The sequence below is a fragment of the Ambystoma mexicanum genome, chromosome 2p, assembly GCF_040938575.1.
Source record: "Ambystoma mexicanum isolate Mex_15411 chromosome 2p, UKY_AmexF1_1, whole genome shotgun sequence".
NCBI lineage: Eukaryota > Metazoa > Chordata > Amphibia > Caudata > Ambystomatidae > Ambystoma > Ambystoma mexicanum.
In genome coordinates, this window is record NC_090923.1 from 30,514,807 (window position 1) to 30,531,757 (window position 16,951).

Below are 16,951 nucleotides of genomic sequence, written 5' to 3' on the forward strand. Positions count from 1 at the left end.
CACTTCACCAAGATGCATGATCTCATTCGTTATAGACAGAATCCGCAGTCTTAGACATAGGGGGCCAGCTAACACATCACTACGATGCATGATCTCATTCTTTATAGACAGAATCCGCAGTCTTGGACATAGTGAACCAGGGGGGCCAGCAAACACATCACTAAGATGCATGATCTCATTCCTTATAGACAGAATCCACAGTCTTGGACATAGTGAATCAGGCGGCCAGCTAACACATCACCAAGATGCATGATCTCATTCCTTATAGACAGAATCCGCAGTATTAGACATAGTGAACCAGGGGCCAGCTAACTCATCACCAAGATGCATGATCTCATTCCTTATAGACAGAATCTGCCGGTATTAGACATAGTGAACCAGGGGGCCAGCTAACACATCACCAAGATGCATGATCTCATTCCTTATAGAAAGAATTTGCAGTCTTAGACATAGTGAACCAGGTGTCCGGCTAACACATCAACAAGAAGCATGATCTGATCCCTTATAGACAGAATCCACAGTCTTAGACATAGTGAACCAGGGGGCCAGCTAACACTTCACCAAGATGCATGATCTCATTCCTTATAGACAGAATATTCAGTCTTAGACATAGGGGGCCAGCTAACACATCACTACAATGCATGATCTCATTCTTTATAGAAGGAATCTGCAGTCTTGGACATAGTGAACCAGGGGGGCCAGCTAACACATCACTAGGATGCATGATCTCATTCCTTATAGACAGAATCCACAGTTTTGGACATATTGAATCAGGCGGCCAGTTAACACATCACCAAGATGCATGATCTCTTTCCTTATAGACAGAATCCGCAGTCTTGGACATAGTGAACCAGGAGGCCAGCTAACACATCACCAAGATGCATGATCTCATTCCTTATAGACAGAATCCACAGTCTTAGACTTAGTGAACCAGGGGGCCAGCTAACACATCACCAAGATGCATGATCTCATTCCTTATAGACAGAATTTGCCGTATTGAACATAGTGAACCAGGAGGCCAGCTAACACATCACCAAGATGCATGATCTGATGCCTTATAGACAGAAACCGCAGCTAACACATCACCAAGATGCATGATCTCATTCCTTATAGACAGAATCTGCAGTCTTGGACATTGTGAACCATGGGGGCCAGCTAACACATCCCCAAGATGCATGATCTCATTCCTTATAGACAGAATCTGCAGTCTTATACATAGTGAACCAGGGGGGCCAGCTAACACATCACCAGGATGCATGATCTCATTCCTTATAGACAGAATCCGCAGTCTTGGACATAGTGAACCAGCGGCCAGCTAACACATCACCAAGATGCATGATCTCATTCCTTATAGACAGAATCTGCAGTCTTGGACATAGTGAAGCAGGGCGCCAGCTAACACATCTCTAAAATGCATGATCTCATTCCTTATAGACAGAATCCACAGTCTTGGAAATTGTGAACAATGGGGGCCAGCTAACACATCCCCAAGATGCATGATCTCATTCCTTATAGACAGAATCTGCAGTCTTATACATAGTGAACCAGGGGGGCCAGCTAACACATCACCAGGATGCATGATCTCATTCCTTATAGACAGAATCCACCGTCTTGGACATAGTGAACCAGGCAGCCAGCTAACACATCACCAAGATGCATGATCTCATTCCTTATAGACAGAATCCGCAGTCTTAGACATAGTGACCCAGGGCGCCAGCTAACACATCTCTATGATGCATGATCTCATTCCTTATAGACAGAATCCGCAGTCTTAGACATAGTGAACCATGGGGGCCAGCTAACACATCCCCAAGATGCATGATCTCATTCCTTATAGACAGAATCTGCAGTCTTAGACATAGTGAACAAGGGGGGCCAGCTAACGCATCACCAGGATGCATGATCTCATACCTTATAGACAGAATCTGCAGTCTTGGACATAGTGAACCAGCGGCCAGCTAACACATCAACAAGATGCATGATCTCATTCCTTATAGACAGAATCCGCAGTCTTAGACATAGTGAACCAGGTGTCCGGCTAACACATCAACAAGAAGCATGATCTGATCCCTTATAGACAGAATCCACAGTCTTAGACATAGTGAACCAGGGGGCCAGCTAACACTTCACCAAGATGCATGATCTCATTCCTTATAGACAGAATCCTCAGTCTTAGACATAGGGGGCCAGCTAACACATCACTACAATGCATGATCTCATTCTTTATAGAAGGAATCTGCAGTCTTGGACATAGTGAACCAGGGGGGCCAGCTAACACATCACTAAGATGCATGATCTCATTCCTTATAGACAGGATCCACAGTCTTGGACATAGTGAATCAGGCGGCCAGTTAACACATCACCAAGATGCATGATCTCTTTCCTTATAGACAGAATCTGCAGTCTTGGACATAGTGAACCAGGAGGCCAGTTAACACATCACCAAGATGCATGATCTCATTCCTTATAGACAGAATCCGCAGTCTTAGACTTAGTGAACCAGGGGGCCAGCTAACACATCACCAAGATGCATGATCTCATTCCTTATAGACAGAATTTGCAGTATTGAACATAGTGAACCAGGAGGCCAGCTAACACATCACCAAGATGCATGATCTGGTCCCTTATAGACAGAAACTGCAGCTAACACATCACCAAGATGCATGATCACATTCCTTATAGACAGAATCTGCAGTCTTGTACATTGTGAACCATGGGGGCCAGCTAACACATCCCCAAGATGCATGATCTCATTCCTTATAGACAGAATCTGCAGTCTTATACATAGTGAACCAGGGGGGCCAGGTAACACATCACCAGGATGCATGATCTCATTCCTTATAGACAGAATCCACAGTCTTGGACATAGTGAACCAGGCAGTCAGCTAACATATCACCAAGATGCATGATCTCATTCCTTATAGACAGAATCCGCAGTCTTGGACATAGTGAACCAGCGGCCAGCTAACACATCACCAAGATGCATGATCTCATTCCTTATAGACAGAATCTGCAGTCCTGGACATAGTGAAGCAGGGCGCCAGCTAACACATCTCTAAGATGCATGATCTCATTCCTTATAGACAGAATCCATAGTCTTGGACATTGTGAACCATGGGGGCCAGCTAACACATCCCCAAGATGCATGATCTCATTCCTTATAGACAGAATCTGCAGTCTTATACATAGTGAACCAGGGGGGCCAGCTAACACATCACCAGGATGCATGATCTCATTCCTTATAGACAGAATCCACAGTCTTGGACATAGTGAACCAGGCAGTCAGCTAACACATCACCAAGATGCATGATCTCATTCCTTATAGACAGAATCCGCAGTCTTTGACATAGTGAACCAGCGGCCAGCTAACACATCACCAACATGCATGATCTCATTCCTTATAGACAGAATCTGCAGTCTTGGACATAGTGAACCAGGGCGCCAGCTAACACATCTCTAAGATGCATGATCTCATTCCTTATAGACAGAATCTGCAGTCTTAGACATAGTGAACCAGGTGTCCAGCTAACAAATCACCAAGATGCATGATCTGATCCCTTATAGACAGAAACCGCAGATAACACATCACCAAGATGCATGATCACATTCCTTATAGACAGAACCTGCAGTCTTATACATAGTGAACCAGGGGGGCCAGCTAACACATCACCAGGATGCATGATCTCATTCCTTATAGACAGAATCCACCGTCTTGGACATAGTGAACCAGGCAGCCAGTAACACTTCACCATGATGCATGATCTCATTAGTTATAGACAGAATCCGCAGTCTTAGACATAGGGGGCCAGCTAACACATCACTACGATGCATGATCTCATTCTTTATAGACAGAATCCGCAGTCTTGGACATAGTGAACCTGGGGGGCCAGCAAACACATCACTAAGATGCATGATCTCATTCCTTATAGACAGAACCTGCAGTCTTATACATAGTGAACCAGGGGGGCCAGCTAACACGTCACCAGGATGCATGATCTCATTCCTTATAGACAGAATCCACCGTCTTGGACATAGTGAACCAGGCAGCCAGCTAACACTTCACCAAGATGCATGATCTCATTTGTTATAGACAGAATCCGCAGTCTTAGACATAGGGGGCCAGCTAACACATCACTACGATGCATGATCTCATTCTTTATAGACAGAATCCGCAGTCTTGGACATAGTGAACCAGGGGGGCCAGCAAACACATCACTAAGATGCATGATCTCATTCCTTATAGACAGAATCCACAGTCTTGGACATAGTGAATCAGGCGGCCAGCTAACACATCACCAAGATGCATGATCTCATTCCTTATAGACAGAATCCGCAGTATTAGACATAGTGAACCAGGGGCAGCTAACTCATCACCAAGATGCATGATCTCATTCCTTATAGACACAATCTGCAGTATTAGACATAGTGAACCAGGGGGCCAGCTAACACATCACCAAGATGCATGATCTCATTCCTTATAGAAAGAATTTGCAGTATTGAACATAGTGAACCAGGGGGCCAATTAACACATCACCAAGATGCATGATCTCATTCCTTATAGACAGAATCCACAGTCTTAGACATAGTGAAGCAGGGGGCCAGTAACACATCACCAAGATGCATGATCTCATTTCTTATAGCCAGAATCCGCAGTCTTAGACATAGTGAGACATAGTGAACCAGGGGGCCAGCTAACACATCACCAAGATGCATGATATCATTCCTTATAGACAGAATCCGCAGTCTTGGACATAGTGAACCAGGGCACCAGCTAACACATCTCTAAGATGCATGATCTCATTCCTTATAGACAGAATCCACAGTCTTAGACTTAGTGAACCAGGGGGCCAGCTAACAAATCACCAAGATGCATGATCTCATTCCTTATAGACAGAATTTGCAGTATTGAACATAGTGAACCAGGAGGCCAGCTAACACATCACCAAGATGCATGATCTGATGCCTTATAGACAGAAACCGCAGCTAACACATCACCAAGATGCATGATCTCATTCCTTATAGACAGAATCTGCAGTCTTGGACATTGTGAACCATGGGGGCCAGCTAACACATCCCCAAGATGCATGATCTCATTCCTTATAGACAGAATCTGCAGTCTTATACATAGTGAACCAGGGGGGCCAGCTAACACATCACCAGGATGCATGATCTCATTCCTTATAGACAGAATCCACAGTCTTGGACATAGTGAACCAGGCAGTCAGCTAACATATCACCAAGATGCATGATCTCATTCCTTATAGACAGAATCCGCAGTCTTGGACATAGTGAACCAGCGGCCAGCTAACACATCACCAAGATGCATGATCTCATTCCTTATAGACAGAATCTGCAGTCTTGGACATAGTGAAGCAGGGCGCCAGCTAACACATCTCTAAGATGCATGATCTCATTCCTTATAGACAGAATCCACAGTCTTGGAAATTGTGAACCATGGGGGCCAGCTAACACATCCCCAAGATGCATGATCTCATTCCTTATAGACAGAATCTGCAGTCTTATACATAGTGAACCAGGGGGGCCAGCTAACACATCACCAGGATGCATGATCTCATTCCTTATAGACAGAATCCACAGTCTTGGACATAGTGAACCAGGCAGTCAGCTAACACATCACCAAGATGCATGATCTCATTCCTTATAGACAGAATCCGCAGTCTTGGACATAGTGAACCAGCGGCCAGCTAACACATCACCAAGATGCATGATCTCATTCCTTATAGACAGAATCTGCAGTCTTGGACATAGTGAACCAGGGCGCCAGCTAACACATCTCTAAGATGCATGATCTCATTCCTTATAGACAGAATCTGCAGTCTTAGACATAGTGAACCAGGTGTCCAGCTAACAAATCACCAAGAAGCATGATCTGATCCCTTATAGACAGAAACCGCAGATAAAACATCACCAAGATGCATGATCACATTCCTTATAGACAGAATCTGCAGTCTTGGACATTGTGAACCATGGGGGCCAGCTAACACATCACCAGGATGCATGATCTCATTCCTTATAGACAGAATCCACCGTCTTGGACATAGTGAACCAGGCAGCCAGCTAACACATCACGAAGATGCATGATCTCATTCCTTATAGACAGAATCCGCAGTCTTAGACATAGTGACCCAGGGCGCCAGCTAACACATCTCTATGATGCATGATCTCATTCCTTATAGACAGAATCCGCTGTCTTAGACATAGTGAACCATGGGGGCCAGCTAACTCATCCCCAAGATGCATGATCTCATTCCTTATAGACAGAATCTGCAGTCTTAGACATAGTGAACCAGGGGGGCCAGCTAACGCATCACCAGGATGCATGATCTCATACCTTATAGACAGAATCTGCAGTCTTGGACATAGTGAACCAGCGGCCAGCTAACACATCAACAAGATGCCTGATCTCATTCCTTATAGACAGAATCCGCAGTCTTAGACATAGTGAACCAGGTGTCCGACTAACACATCAACAAGAAGCATGATCTGATCCCTTATAGACAGAATCCACAGTCTTAGACATAGTGAACCAGGGGGCCAGCTAACACTTCACCAAGATGCATGATCTCATTCCTTATAGACAGAATCCTCAGTCTTAGACATAGGGGGCCAGCTAACACATCACTACAATGCATGATCTCATTCTTTATAGAAGGAATCTGCAGTCTTGGACATAGTGAACCAGGGGGGCCAGCTAACACATCACTAAGATGCATGATCTCATTCCTTATAGACAGGATCCACAGTCTTGGACATAGTGAATCAGGCGGCCAGTTAACACATCCCCAAGATGCATGATCTCTTTCCTTATAGACAGAATCTGCAGTCTTGGACATAGTGAACCAGGAGGCCAGCTAACACATCACCAAGATGCATGATCTCATTCCTTATAGACAGAATCCGCAGTCTTAGACTTAGTGAACCAGGGGGCCAGCTAACACATCACCAAGATGCATGATCTCATTCCATATAGACAGAATTTGCAGTATTGAACATAGTGAACCAGGAGGCCAGCTAACACATCACCAAGATGCATGATCTGATCCCTTATAGACAGAAACTGCAGCTAACACATCACCAAGATGCATGATCACATTCCTTATAGACAGAATCTGCAGTCTTGTACATTGTGAACCATGGGGGCCAGCAAACACATCCCCAAGATGCATGATCTCATTCCTCATAGACAGAATCTGCAGTCTTATACATAGTGAACCAGGGGGGCCAGGTAACACATCACCAGGATGCATGATCTCATTCCTTATAGACAGAATCCACAGTCTTGGACATAGTGAACCAGGCAGTCAGCTAACATATCACCAAGATGCATGATCTCATTCCTTATAGACAGAATCCGCAGTCTTGGACATAGTGAACCAGCGGCCAGCTAACACATCACCAAGATGCATGATCTCATTCCTTATAGACAGAATCTGCAGTCCTGGACATAGTGAAGCAGGGCGCCAGCTAACACATCTCTAAGATGCATGATCTCATTCCTTAGAGACAGAATCCACAGTCTTGGACATTGTGAACCATGGGGGCCAGCTAACACATCCCCAAGATGCATGATCTCATTCCTTATAAACAGAATCTGCAGTCTTATACATAGTGAACCAGGGGGGCCAGCTAACACATCACCAGGATGCATGATCTCATTCCTTATAGACAGAATCCACAGTCTTGGACATAGTGAACCAGGCAGTCAGCTAACACATCACCAAGATGCATGATCTCATTCCTTATAGACAGAATCCGCAGTCTTTGACATAGTGAACCAGCGGCCAGCTAACACATCACCAAGATGCATGATCTCATTCCTTATAGACAGAATCTGCAGTCTTGGACATAGTGAACCAGGGCGCCAGCTAACACATCTCTAAGATGCATGATCTCATTCCTTATAGACAGAATCTGCAGTCTTAGACATAGTGAACCAGGTGTCCAGCTAACAAATCACCAAGATGCATGATCTGATCCCTTATAGACAGAAACCGCAGATAACACATCACCAAGATGCATGATCACATTCCTTATAGACAGAACCTGCAGTCTTATACATAGTGAACCAGGGGGGCCAGCTAACACATCACCAGGATGCATGATCTCATTCCTTATAGACAGAATCCACCGTCTTGGACATAGTGAACCAGGCAGCCAGTAACACTTCACCATGATGCATGATCTCATTAGTTATAGACAGAATCCGCAGTCTTAGACATAGGGGGCCAGCTAACACATCACTACGATGCATGATCTCATTCTTTATAGACAGAATCCGCAGTCTTGGACATAGTGAACCTGGGGGGCCAGCAAACACATCACTAAGATGCATGATCTCGTTCCTTATAGACAGAACCTGCAGTCTTATACATAGTGAACCAGGGGGGCCAGCTAACACGTCACCAGGATGCATGATCTCATTCCTTATAGACAGAATCCACCGTCTTGGACATAGTGAACCAGGCAGCCAGCTAACACTTCACCAAGATGCATGATCTCATTCGTTATAGACAGAATCCGCAGTCTTAGACATAGGGGGCCAGCTAACACATCACTACGATGCATGATCTCATTCTTTATAGACAGAATCCGCAGTCTTGGACATAGTGAACCAGGGGGGCCAGCAAACACATCACTAAGATGCATGATCTCATTCCTTATAGACAGAATCCACAGTCTTGGACATAGTGAATCAGGCGGCCAGCTAACACATCACCAAGATGCATGATCTCATTCCTTATAGACAGAATCCGCAGTATTAGACATAGTGAACCAGGGGCCAGCTAACTCATCACCAAGATGCATGATCTCATTCCTTATAGACAGAATCTGCAGTATTAGACATAGTGAACCAGGGGGCCAGCTAACACATCACCAAGATGCATGATCTCATTCCTTATAGAAAGAATTTGCAGTATTGAACATAGTGAACCAGGGGGCCAATTAACACATCACCAAGATGCATGATCTCATTCCTTATAGACAGAATCCACAGTCTTAGACATAGTGAAGCAGGGGGCCAGTAACACATCACCAAGATGCATGATCTCATTTCTTATAGCCAGAATCCGCAGTCTTAGACATAGTGAGACATAGTGAACCAGGGGGCCAGCTAACACATCACCAAGATGCATGATATCATTCCTTATAGACAGAATCTGCAGTCTTGGACATAGTGAACCAGGGCGCCAGCTAACACATCTCTAAGATGCATGATCTCATTGCTTACAGACAGAATCCGCAGTCTTAGACATAGTGAACCATGGGGCCAGCTAACACATCACCAAGATGCATGATCTCATTCCTTATAGACAGAATCCGCAGTCTTGGACATAGTGAACCAGCGGCCAGCTAACACATCACCAAGATGCATGATCTCATTCCTTATAGACAGAATCCGCAGTCTTGGACATAGTGAACCAGGGGGGCCAGCTAACACATCACTAAGATGCATGATCTCATTCCTTATAGACAGAATCCACAGTCTTGGACATAGTGAATCAGGCAGCCAGTGAACACATCACCAAGATGCATGATCTCTTTCCTTATAGACAGAATCTGCAGTCTTGGACATAGTGAACCAGGAGGCCAGCTAACACATCACCAAGATGCATGATCTCATTCCTTATAGACAGAATCCGCAGTCTTAGACTTAGTGAACCAGGGGGCAAGCTAACACATCACCAAGATGCATGATCTCATTCCTTATAGACAGAATTTGCAGTATTGAACATAGTGAACCAGGGGGCCAGCTAACACATCACCAAGATGCATGATCTGATCCCTTATAGACAGAAACTGCAGCTAACACATCACCAAGATGCATGATCACATTCCTTATAGACAGAATCTGCAGTCTTGGACATTGTGAACCATGGGGGCCAGCTAACACATCCCCAAGATGCATGATCTCATTCCTTATAGACAGAATCTGCAGTCTTATACATAGTGAACCAGGGGGGCCAGCTAACACATCACCAGGATGCATGATCTCATTCCTTATAGTCAGAATCCACAGTCTTGGACATAGTGAACCAGGCAGTCAGCTAACACATCACCAAGATGCATGATCTCATTCCTTATAGACAGAATCCGCAGTCTTGGACATAGTGAACCAGCGGCCAGCTAACACATCACCAAGATGCATGATCTCATTCCTTATAGACAGAATCTGCAGTCTTGGACATAGTGAACCAGGGAGCCAGCTAACACATCTCTAAGATGCATGATCTCATTCCTTATAGACAGAATCCACAGTCTTGGACACTGTGAACCCTGGGGGCCAGCTAACACATCTCCAAGATGCATGATCTCATTCCTTATAGACAGAATCTGCAGTCTTATACATAGTGAACCAGGGGGGCCAGCTAACACATCACCAGGATGCATGATCTCATTCCTTATAGACAGAATCCACAGTCTTGGATATAGTGAACCAGGCAGTCAGCTAACACATCACCAAGATGCATGATCTCATTCCTTATAGACAGAATCCGCAGCCTTGGACATAGTGAACCAGCGGCCAGCTAACACATCACCAAGATGCATGATCTCATTCCTTATAGACAGAATCTGCAGTCTTGGACATAGTGAACCAGGGCGCCAGCTAACACATCTCTAAGATGCATGATCTCATTCCTTATAGACAGAATCCACAGTCTTGGACATTGTGAACCATGGGGGCCAGCTAACACATCCCCAAGATGCATGATCTCATTCCTTATAGACAGAATCTGCAGTCTTATACATAGTGAACCAGGGGGGCCCGCTAACACATCACCAGGATGCATGATCTCATTCCTTATAGACAGAATCCACAGTCTTGGACATAGTGAACCAGGCAGTCAGCTAATACATCACCAAGATGCATGATCTCATTCCTTATAGACAGAATCCGCAGTCTTGGACATAGTGAACCAGCGGCCAGCTAACACATCACCAAGATGCATGATCTCATTCCTTATAGACAAAATCTGCAGTCTTGGACATAGTGAACCAGGTGTCCAGCTAACAAATCACCAAGAAGCATGATCTGATCCCTTATAGACAGAAACCGCAGCTAACACATCACCAAGATGCATGATCACATTCCTTATAGACAGAATCTGCAGTCTTAGACATAGTGTCCTAGGTGTCCAGTTAACAAACCACCAAGATGCATGATCTGATGCCTTATAGACAGAAACCGCAGCTAACACATCACCAAGATGCATGATTTCATTCCTTATAGACAGAATCTGCAGTCTTACACATAGTGAACCAGGGGGGGCAGCTAACACATCACTAAGATGCATGATCTCATTCCTTATAGACAGAATCTGCAGTTTTAGACATAGTGAACCAGGGGGCCAGCTAACACATCACCAAGATGCATGATCTCATTCCTTATAGACAGAATTTGCAGTATTGAACATAGTGAACCAGGGGGCCAGCTAACACATCACCAAGATGCATGATCTCAATCCTTATAGACAGAATCCGCAGTCTTAGACATAGTGAACCGGTGGGGCAGCTAACACATCACCAAGATGCATGATCTCATTTCTTATAGCCAGAACCCGCAGTCTTGGAAATAGTGAACCAGGGGGCCAGCTAACACATCTCTAAGATGCATGATCTCATTCCTTATAGACAGAATCTGCAGTCTTGGACATAGTGAACCAGGGCACCAGCTAACACATCTCTAAGATGCATGATCTCATTCCTTATAGACAGAATCCGCAGTCTTAGACATAGTGAACCAGGTGTCCAGCTAACAAATCACCAAGAAGCATGATCTGATCCGTTATAGACAGAAACCGCAGCTAACACATCACCAAGATGCATGATCACATTCCTTATAGACAGAATCTGCAGTCTTGGACATTATGAACCATGGGGGCCAGCTAACACATCCCCAAGATGCATGATCTCATTCCTTGTAGACAGAATCTGCAGTCTTAGACATAGTGAACCAGGGGGGCCAGCTAACACATCACCAGGATGCATGAACTCATTCCTTATAGACAGAATCTGCAGTCTTGGACATAGTGAACCAGCGGCCAGCTAACACATCAACAAGATGCATGATCTCATTCCTTATAGACAGAATCCGCAGTCTTAGACATAGTGAACCAGGTGTCCGGCTAACACATCAACAAGAAGCATGATCTGATCCCTTATAGACAGAATCCACAGTCTTAGACATAGTGAACCAGGGGGCCAGCTAACACTTCACCAAGATGCATGATCTCATTCCTTATAGACAGAATCCTCAGTCTTAGACATAGGGGGCCAGCTAACACATCACTACAATGCATGATCTCATTCTTTATAGAAGGAATCTGCAGTCTTGGACATAGTGAACCAGGGGGGCCAGCTAACACATCACTAGGATGCATGATCTCATTCCTTATAGACAGAATCCACAGTTTTGGACATATTGAATCAGGTGGCCAGTTAACACATCACCAAGATGCATGATCTCTTTCCTTATAGACAGAATCCGCAGTCTTGGACATAGTGAACCAGGAGGCCAGCTAACACATCACCAAGATGCATGATCTCATTCCTTATAGACAGAATCCACAGTCTTAGACTTAGTGAACCAGGGGGCCAGCTAACACATCACCAAGATGCATGATCTCATTCCTTATAGACAGAATTTGCAGTATTGAACATAGTGAACCAGGAGGCCAGCTAACACATCACCAAGATGCATGATCTGATGCCTTATAGACAGAAACCGCAGCTAACACATCACCAAGATGCATGATCTCATTCCTTATAGACAGAATCCGCAGTCTTGGACATAGTGAACCAGTGGCCAGCTAACACATCACCAAGATGCATGATCTCATTCCTTATAGACAGAATCTGCAGTCTTACCCATAGTGAACCAGGGGGGCCAGCTAACACATCCCCAAGATGCATGATCTCATTCCTTATAGACAGAATCTGCAGTCTTATACATAGTGAACCAGGGGGGCCAGCTAACACATCACCAGGATGCATGATCTCATTCCTTATAGACAGAATCCACAGTCTTGGACATAGTGAACCAGGCAGTCAGCTAACATATCACCAAGATGCATGATCTCATTCCTTATAGACAGAATCCGCAGTCTTGGACATAGTGAACCAGCGGCCAGCTAACACATCACCAAGATGCATGATCTCATTCCTTATAGACAGAATCTGCAGTCTTGGACATAGTGAAGCAGGGCGCCAGCTAACACATCTCTAAGATGCATGATCTCATTCCTTATAGACAGAATCCACAGTCTTGGACATTGTGAACCATGGGAGCCAGCTAACACATCCCCAAGATGCATGATCTCATTCCTTATAGACAGAATCTGCAGTCTTATACATAGTGAACCAGGGGGGCCAGCTAACACATCACCAGGATGCATGATCTCATTCCTTATAGACAGAATCCACAGTCTTGGACATAGTGAACCAGGCAGTCAGCTAACACATCACCAAGATGCATGATCTCATTCCTTATAGACAGAATCCGCAGTCTTGGACATAGTGAACCAGCGGCCAGCTAACACATCACCAAGATGCATGATCTCATTCCTTATAGACAGAATCTGCAGAATTGGACATAGTGAACCAGGGCGCCAGCTAACACATCACCAAGATGCATGCTCTCATTCCTTATAGACAAAATCTGCAGTCTTGGACATAGTGAACCAGGTGTCCAGCTAACAAATCACCAAGAAGCATGATCTGATCCCTTATAGACAGAAACCACAGCTAACACATCACCAAGATGCATGATCACATTCCTTATAGACAGAATCTGCAGTCTTGGACATTGTGAACCATGGGGGCCAGCTAACACATCCCCAAGATGCATGATCTCATTCCTTATAGACAGAATCTGCAGTCTTATACATAGTGAACCAGGGGGGCCAGCTAACACATCACCAGGATGCATGATCTCATTCCTTATAGACAGAATCCACAGTCTTGGACATAGTGAACCAGGCAGTCAGCTAACACATCACCAAGATGCATGATCTCATTCCTTATAGACAGAATCCGCAGTCTTGGACATAGTGAACCAGTGGCCAGCTAACACATCACCAAGATGCATGATCTCATTCCTTATAGACAGAATCTGCAGTCTTGGACATAGTGAACCAGGGGGGCCAGCTAACACATCACCAGGATGCATGATCTCATTCCTTATAGACAAAATCTGCAGTCTTGGACATAGTGAACCAGGTGTCAAGCTAACAAATCACCAAGAAGCATGATCTGATCCCTTATAGACAGAAACCGCAGCTAACACATCACCAAGATGCATGATCACATTCCTTATAGACAGAATCTGCAGTCTTACACATAGTGAACCAGGGGGGCCAGCTAACACATCACTAAGATGCATGATCTCATTCCTTATAGACAGAATCTGCAGTTTTAGACATAGTGAACCAGGGGGCCAGCTAACACATCTCTAAGATGCATGATCTCATTCCTTATAGACAGAATTTGCAGTATTGAACATAGTGAACCAGGGGGCCAGCTAACACATCACCAAGATGCATGATCTCAATCCTTATAGACAGAATCCGCAGTCTTAGACATAGTGAACCGGTGGGGCAGCTAACACATCACCAAGATGCATGATCTCATTTCTTATAGCCAGAACCCGCAGTCTTGGACATAGTGAACCAGGGGGCCAGCTAACACATCTCTAAGATGCATGATCTCATTCCTTATAGACAGAATCTGCAGTCTTAGACATAGTGAACCAGGGCACCAGCTAACACATCTCTAAGATGCATGATCTCATTCCTTATAGACAGAATCCGCAGTCTTAGACATAGTGAACCAGGTGTCCAGCTAACAAATCACCAAGAAGCATGATCTGATCCGTTATAGACAGAAACCGCAGCTAACACATTACCAAGATGCATGATCACATTCCTTATAGACAGAATCTGCAGTCTTGGACATTGTGAACCATGGGGGCCAGCTAACACATCCCCAAGATGCATGATCTCATTCCCTATAGACAGAATCTGCAGTCTTAGACATAGTGAACCAGGGGGGCCAGCTAACACATCACCAGGATGCATGATCTCATTCCTTATAGACAGAATCTGCAGTCTTGGACATAGTGAACCAGCGGCCAGCTAACACATCAACAAGATGCATGATCTCATTCCTTATAGACAGAATCCGCAGTCTTAGACATAGTGAACCAGGTGTCCGGCTAACACATCAACAAGAAGCTTGATCTGATCCCTTATAGACAGAATCCACAGTCTTAGACATAGTGAACCAGGGGGCCAGCTAACACTTCACCAAGATGCATGATCTCATTCCTTATAGACAGAATTTGCAGTATTGAACATAGTGAACCAGGAGGCCAGCTAACACATCACCAAGATGCATGATCTGATCCCTTATAGACAGAAACTGCAGCTAACACATCACCAAGATGCATGATCACATTCCTTATAGACAGAATCTGCAGTCTTGGACATTGTGAACCATGGGGGCCAGCTAACACATCCCCAAGATGCATGATCTCATTCCTTATAGACAGAATCTGCAGTCTTATACATAGTGAACCAGGGGGGCCAGCTAACACATCACCAGGATGCATGATCTCATTCCTTATAGACAGAATCCACAGTCATGGACATAGTGAACCAGGCAGTCAGCTAACATATCACCAAGATGCATGATCTCATTCCTTATAGACAGAATCCGCAGTCTTGGACATAGTGAACCAGCGGCCAGCTAACACATCACCAAGATGCATGATCTCATTCCTTATAGACAGAATCTGCAGTCTTGGACATAGTGAAGCAGGGCGCCAGCTAACACATCTCTAAAATGCATGATCTCATTCCTTATAGACAGAATCCACAGTCTTGGACATTGTGAACCATGGGGGCCAGCTAACACATCCCCAAGATGCATGATATCATTCCTTATAGACAGAATCTGCAGTCTTATACATAGTGAACCAGGGGGGCCAGCTAACACATCACCAGGATGCATGATCTCATTCCTTATAGACAGAATCCACAGTCTTGGACATAGTGAACCAGGCAGTCAGCTAACACATCACCAAGATGCATGCTCTCATTCCTTATAGACAGAATCCACAGTCTTGGACATAGTGAACCAGCGGCCAGCTAACACATCACCAAGATGCATGATCTCATTCCTTATAGACAGAATCTGCAGTCTTGGACATAGTGAACCAGGGCGCCAGCTAACACATCTCTAAGATGCATGATCTCATTCCTTATAGACAGAATCTGCAGTCTTAGACATAGTGAACCAGGTGTCCAGCTAACAAATCACCAAGAAGCATGATCTGATCCCTTATAGACAGAAACCGCAGATAACACATCACCAAGATGCATGATCACATTCCTTATAGACAGAATCTGCAGTCTTGGACATTGTGAACCATGGGGGCCAGCTAACACATGCCCAAGATGCATGATCTCATTCCTTATAGACAGAACCTGCAGTCTTATACATAGTGAACCAGGGGGGCCAGCTAACACATCACCAGGATGCATGATCTCATTCCTTATAGACAGAATCCACCGTCTTGGACATAGTGAACCAGGCAGCCAGCTAACACATCACCAAGATGCATGATCTCATTCCTTATAGACAGAATCCGCAGTCTTAGACATAGTGACCCAGGGCGCCAGTAACACATCTCTAAGATGCATGATCTCATTCCTTATAGACAGAATCCGCAGTCTTAGACATAGTGAACCATGGGGGCCAGCTAACACATCCCCAAGATGCATGATCTCATTCCTTATAGACAGAATCTGCAGTCTTAGACATAGTGAACCAGGGGGGCCAGCTAACACATCACCAGGATGCATGATCTCATTCCTTATAGACAGAATCTTCAGTCTTGGACATAGTGAACCAGCGGCCAGCTAACACATCA